Below are 6,159 nucleotides of genomic sequence, written 5' to 3'. Positions count from 1 at the left end.
GAAGTGGAAATTGAACCAAGTATTTGGGCGGACCACAATCCAATGACAATAAAATGGAGAGCACAAAGAGCAAGATCTAGATGGACTTTAAACAACATGATATTGAAAGAGAAAGATTTTTTTAAAGAAAATGGAAAAAGAATTGATTTTCTTTTTCAAAGAAAATAAAAAAGAAGATACATCCTTGCAGAACCTTTGGGATACAATGAAGGCCTTTTCTAGAGGTCTGATAAGAGACTATAGCAATAGCAATAGCAGTTAGACATATATACCGCTTCATAGGGCTTTCAGCCCTCTCTAAGCGGTTTACAGACTCAGCATATTGCCCCCAACAATAATCCGGGTCCTCATTTTACCCACCTCGGAAGGATGGAAGGCTGAGTCAACCCTGAGCCGGTGAGATTTGAACAGCCGAACTGCTGAACTACAGTCAGCTGAAATAGCCTGCAGTACTGCATTTAACCACTGCGCCACCTCGGCTCCTCTATACAAGAATGAGAAACTCAAAGAAAAGACAAATATAAAAAAATCTAGAAAGACTATAGAATTTTGGAAAAAGAACTACAGAAATCTCCACAAAAGAAAGAGACTAAAATAAAAATGGATACAATTAAACATAAAATGGACTTACTGGAAAAGGAGGAACTGGCACAAAAAATTAGAGGCACTAAACAGAATTATTTTGAAAATGCAAATAAACCAGGGAGATGGTTGGCATATAAACTGAGAAAGGAGAGAGAGGCTAAGAAAATACAACAACTAAAAGCACTGTTCCCTCTAAGATGCGCGGCTGCGCGGCCGCGCACATGGCAAGAAAACACCACGCAGCAGTTTCTAACTGCCGCGCAGTAATTTCTGTCACAAGCTCTGGAAGCTGAGGGGCGTCAGAAAATCTAGGGTTACCACGGGTGCGGGGACGGTGGCAGGAGGTTACACAGCACATCCGGTCTCCTAGGACCTCCTAGGCACTGGCTGCGCCGCTCATTACCGTCAGTCGCCCCGTGCTCAGCAAAGCAAACACGGGGAAGTCCTTTGCAGGCGGCTAGAACTGGCCGCCCGCAAAGGACCTCCCCAGACTTGTTTTGATGAGCATGGAGCGACAATAGTTTGTGCTGGCCACCGCCGCTCAAACTAGCATCAGTCGCCCCATGTTCAGCAAAGCAAACCCGGGGAGGTCCTTTGTGGGTGGCCGATCCTAGCTGCTTGCGCCTGGTTCTGTGGCTGAAGTGAACCCCCAAAGCCCCCGCCACCACCAGAATATCTGCTGCTGCCTCCTCCTCCTCCAACAGCACTGCCGGATTTGCCGCCCAACACTGCAGCTAAGGTGAAGCCGCCAAAGCTCCCGCCAGCACCCCCGCTGGTGACAGTGGTGCCTCGCCCTCCACGTGGAGCACCTGACCTGGCTCCCACATTATCCCTCTCCCTTCCTCCTCCGCCATCCTTTTGAGGAGCCATGAGGCCGCGGGAGCTAGTAGGAAGGCGGTGGAGGGGGCGGGAGCAGGAAAAAAAAGCCTCATGGCTTCTCAAAAGCATGGCGGAGGTGGCAGCGACGGCAGGGGTAATGCGGTGCCCAGCTGAGGTGCTCTGAGCGGAGGGGGAGGCACCACTGCCACCGGCGCGGTGCTGGCGGGAGCTTTGGCGGCTTCACCTCAGTACTGGGAGAAAAATCAGAAGTCAGTTTTGATAGATTTCTTTTCTGTATTTTTCTAAGAAATGTTTCCCAGTTTTCCCCCAGCCCTTCTATTTTTTCCCATTGTGATTTTGTATTTCATCGTTCTTTGGAAATTTCATAAAGTTATTTGAAAGGCTTTGAGCACTCAAGATATGCAAGGAAAGGCACTGACTGCCATTGCTCTGTTCGCCATTGCATACCATGTGCTCTGAGGCTGAATGATTTTTCAAATGCAATGCCTCACCGTCTGACAGCAGGCACAGCTGCTTCTAGTGACTATTGATCAGCAAAACTCCTGATCATGTTGATTAGCCTCACTGATTGAATCCTTGAAGCTTCCTCAGACTGAAGTGCAACCTGCTGTCCCACAGGAGAATCTGGGGTGTCATACTCCTCAGTGTCAGCATCAGGCATGCCATGTAGACCAGTGGTAGGATTCAATTTTTTTTACTACTGGTTCTATGGGTGTGGCTTGGTGCACGTGGCAGGGGAAGGATACTGTAAAATCCCCATTCCCTCAGCTGGGACTCAGGAAGCAGAGAACAGATGGAGGTGGGGCCAGTTAGTATTTACCAGTTCTCCAAACTACTCAAATTTTCCACTACAGGTTCTCCAGAACTGGTCAAAACCTGCTGAATACCCCCTCTGATTTAGACAGTGGTGGGATTCAGCCCGTTCGCACCTATTCGGGAGAACCGGTTGGTAACTTCCTAAGTAGTTCAGAGAACCGGTTGTTGGAAGAAATCTCATTTTGTTTTTTCCACTTTACAGGGCTAATCCTGTAAGGAAGGCAGGAAGGAAACATTCTAGTGTTGTTTCTAGCCTAATCTTTATTGACCTGCTTACAGAAACTGCCTCTCCGGTTAACCCTTATTACATTGTAACAGCTAAGGCGAAGTGCCCATTGACCTGAATGACCTTGAGTTGGCCACGCCTACCCAGTCACATGACCACCGAGCCCCACCTACCCAGATAGTCATTAGGGCAGAGAACCGGTTGTTAAATTATTTGAATCCCACCATTGGATTTAGACATCTGCATTTGACAATCCTAAGCATTATTTCTGTAGTATGTGAATTTAAAAATATTGTACAATAGTTTGTTCACTTTCTTAAATCTCCTTTCTTTAATATCAATACATGGAGTTACCTCTTCCAATCTCTAAATCATTGTGTTGTTCCCCAGATTTGCTGATGGGTTCGGTTAAAATCTTTATGGATTCTTCTTTTGGTTCTCATTTTTCTGTAGATATTCCATCAATACCATTAACACTTAGTAACAATTGGAGTGCTGACCTGTCATCACTTCGACTACTTGAGGCTCTGATATATAAAGAAATAACTTCTGAAGTATTGTGGATGCTGCCATTGCTAGTATACAAAACTTCAGTAAGCTCCTATTTTTTGTTTAATCATTTTTAACCAATTGCTAATCTATCTAGTATACCAATTTAGTGTTAGAAATTTCTGAGTTCAATGATCTTTTGAAATTCTTTCATTATTTTTCTGGGTGTTTTTCTATTTTTTGTGTTGGTATATATGTGTGTATACACAGAAACACAGACACACACACATGTATATGTGAGTTCCGACAGGCACTACTGCCAGTTCGCTTGTGGGCACATTGCATGTGCATGCACAGTGTAATAAAAATTGTTCTGTGCATGGACAGAAGCGAAATACAAGATAGGGGTGCCTATGCCACCACCGAGACAACCGGTTTGGGGGTGTGGCAGACCTGGGTCATTTCCAGTTCCAGCAACCCTGGCTGCCAAACCACTAATGGTTCGGTCAAACCGGTAGGAGCCCACTATTCACACACACACACACACACACACACACACACACATATGCATACACACATTTTGTTTTCTGGCTGTAATTCCATAATCAAGATTAAGACTGATGTTTTATTGTGTTCCTGCTTGCTGTCTTTTCTAAAAATATTCCGAAATCCTTAATTAAATTGCTTCTTGAGATCTTTATCTTTCTTGCCTTTGGCTTCTTAACAATTTCTCTTCTTGATAATTTCTACAATTAATTTGAATATCCCATTTGCTTTCTTCTGTTCCTTGGTTGTTGGCTGTTTCTTTTACATATATTCTTAACAACCTCTTTGATTTACTTTCATAGTTCCTGCTTTCTATCGATGAGGATTTCAAACAGTTTCTGATGTTATCCTTAAAATGGTGATATATTCTCAAGAGATGACGGCAAATAGCCGTCTTCATTTTTCCTCTTTAGCTTGACTTGAAAATTACACATGAGCATGAACTTGAAATTCAGAAAAATAACTGGATTGAAAGAAAACAATGAACTATAACAGTACGTCATTTCTATTTTCTAGATGATATAGTTCGGTTATATTTCCCTCCTTTTTATTACAATACAAAACAAAATACAATTTTGACATTCTAGTCCCCAACTATAGGTAACACTTCCAGTTTCTAGTTTCTGTAAGGACTGAAGTTCACCACAAAACTTGTCAGACATCTTTTCTGCATCAGGGTTAGATCATAAACTGGATCTCTGTCATTTTAATATGTTGTCTATGAAGTTCTTGACTGCATTGTAACCAAGTATAGCCCTTGCTATTTTTTTCCTGGTTATAAGGACAAGCATCCAATTAGAGTATCTTTCAGTTAGCTGGTGCCTAATATATTAAATGAGTTCATTCCATTTTTCACTGTTTTGAACTTTCCCACATTGAAGCTTGTTTTTCTTTCAGGTTCCTACTGTAACTATCTTTACATCTTTAGAATATCTTTCACCGCATGACAACAGTGGCAACTAAATATTCATAATTCTTTAATCTAGTTACCTGATAAGTGCTAAGTAATCTGCAAGATATACACTCTGTCTCCATATTATGTTCTGTCAGACCTCGAAGCCATCTTTTACATTTGGGCCACGTTTTCTACTGTGGGAAAATGAGAGGGGGAATTGTATGGAGTTTGGGTGAGATATAGTCAAAATAACATTCTTTCACAATGAGGTAGCAGAACAGGACTGAGATGGGAGGTAGTCAGGATCTAAAATTAAACTTTCAGACAAGTTCACAGCATGTAAGCAGTCTTCTAGAAATTTTAGACTATAACTCTTTAATCCCTGTCTATCAGCTCTGCTAGTTGGAATAGGCATTCATAACAGAAAGCTGCAAGAAGGCAGATGGTTAGGAAGCTAGAAGCACCGCAACAGGAACAGTTGGAAAATAACAAAGCTCTGATGGACTCTGCGAAAACCCAACCGGACACCCGCTACCAGGGACCTTTGGATCAAAACCATTCTGGAAGAACAAGTGAAAAAGAAGAAACATTTTGATAACCAAAGAGGAACTGGCAGTTTCTCGAAAGGTCTGAGATAAAGTTCTTCAAATTAGCAGTGGCAGCGGCCACATTAATGGCGGCTTTAAAGTCGGGGCAACCGGACCAAACCATTTGAGCAGGAGAGGTGCTGAAACAAAGTGTTGGACCTGGGTGAAAGAGTGATCAACCCAACTTTAAATTTGGAATTAAAAGAGACCCAGAGCAAAAATTAGCGGCTATTTGGCAGATTGGGGATTTAACAGAGGAAAAAATGAAAGGGCAGAGACTAAAATGGAAAGCCCTAGAAGATTTTTTATTCCCAAATTTGGACTTGGAAACATCAAAAATAATAAAAGAACTCAGGGGGAAATTTCCTTTCTTTCTTTTTTTACCTTTTTCTATTTTTTCGTGGAATATATACGGATTTTGACAGCTTTTGACAGCTAGAACACATTGCCTACAACAGAGAGGGAGACATCTACTGGTGAGGATACTAAAGACTTAATAGAAAATAACGGGGAGGGGGGAATACAGCTGTAATCTTCAATGTAAAGATACATTGAAGGTGTGAAAAAACAAGGAGGATTTGTTTTTGGAACAGAGTTATGGATTGGATTTACTGTTTCGGTGGAAGAAGAAAAGTAAATAAAAGTGGAACTGAACTTTAGAAATTGGAAATAAGAAAAGAAAAAAAAAGAAATTTAAGCTGAAGTAAATGTAATACAACAGAAAAAGTTTTTTTTTAATTGTTTAATTAACCAAACAGACAAAATGGAATTTTGGATGTATAACAAATTACTTGATATGCTAAAAAAAATGCACATAAAATGTTAAATGGGAAAAAATTGTGGAAACTCAGAGGGAACACCTAGAAAAAGGAGAAGGAGAAAAGGAGAAAGAAAAGGGATTGAATGAGGAACAAGAAGACTCCATAGAAGAAAAAGATTGAAAAAGAAAAATACTTAGATGATTATACTCTGATTTACAGATATATATTTAAAGGAAACAAGGGAGAAGTGGCCCCCAAAAAGGGAATGTTAAAAATCAAAGGTGGGATTAATGGGGAAAAGATGGGGGGGACTGGAGAGAGGTATTAAAACAACAGAATTAAAAAGGAGAAAAAAGATTGGAAAGAAAAAAAAATATAGAAATTTCAAGATTAAGAAAAATAAGAAACTAAGTA

This window comes from Thamnophis sirtalis, unplaced genomic scaffold (assembly GCF_051295495.1).
Source record: "Thamnophis sirtalis isolate CommonGarterSnake01/CBP01778 unplaced genomic scaffold, rThaSir2_p1.2 scaffold_1, whole genome shotgun sequence".
NCBI lineage: Eukaryota > Metazoa > Chordata > Lepidosauria > Squamata > Natricidae > Thamnophis > Thamnophis sirtalis.
The sequence above is the reverse complement of the archived record's forward strand: the minus strand, read 5'-3'. Positions refer to the sequence as shown.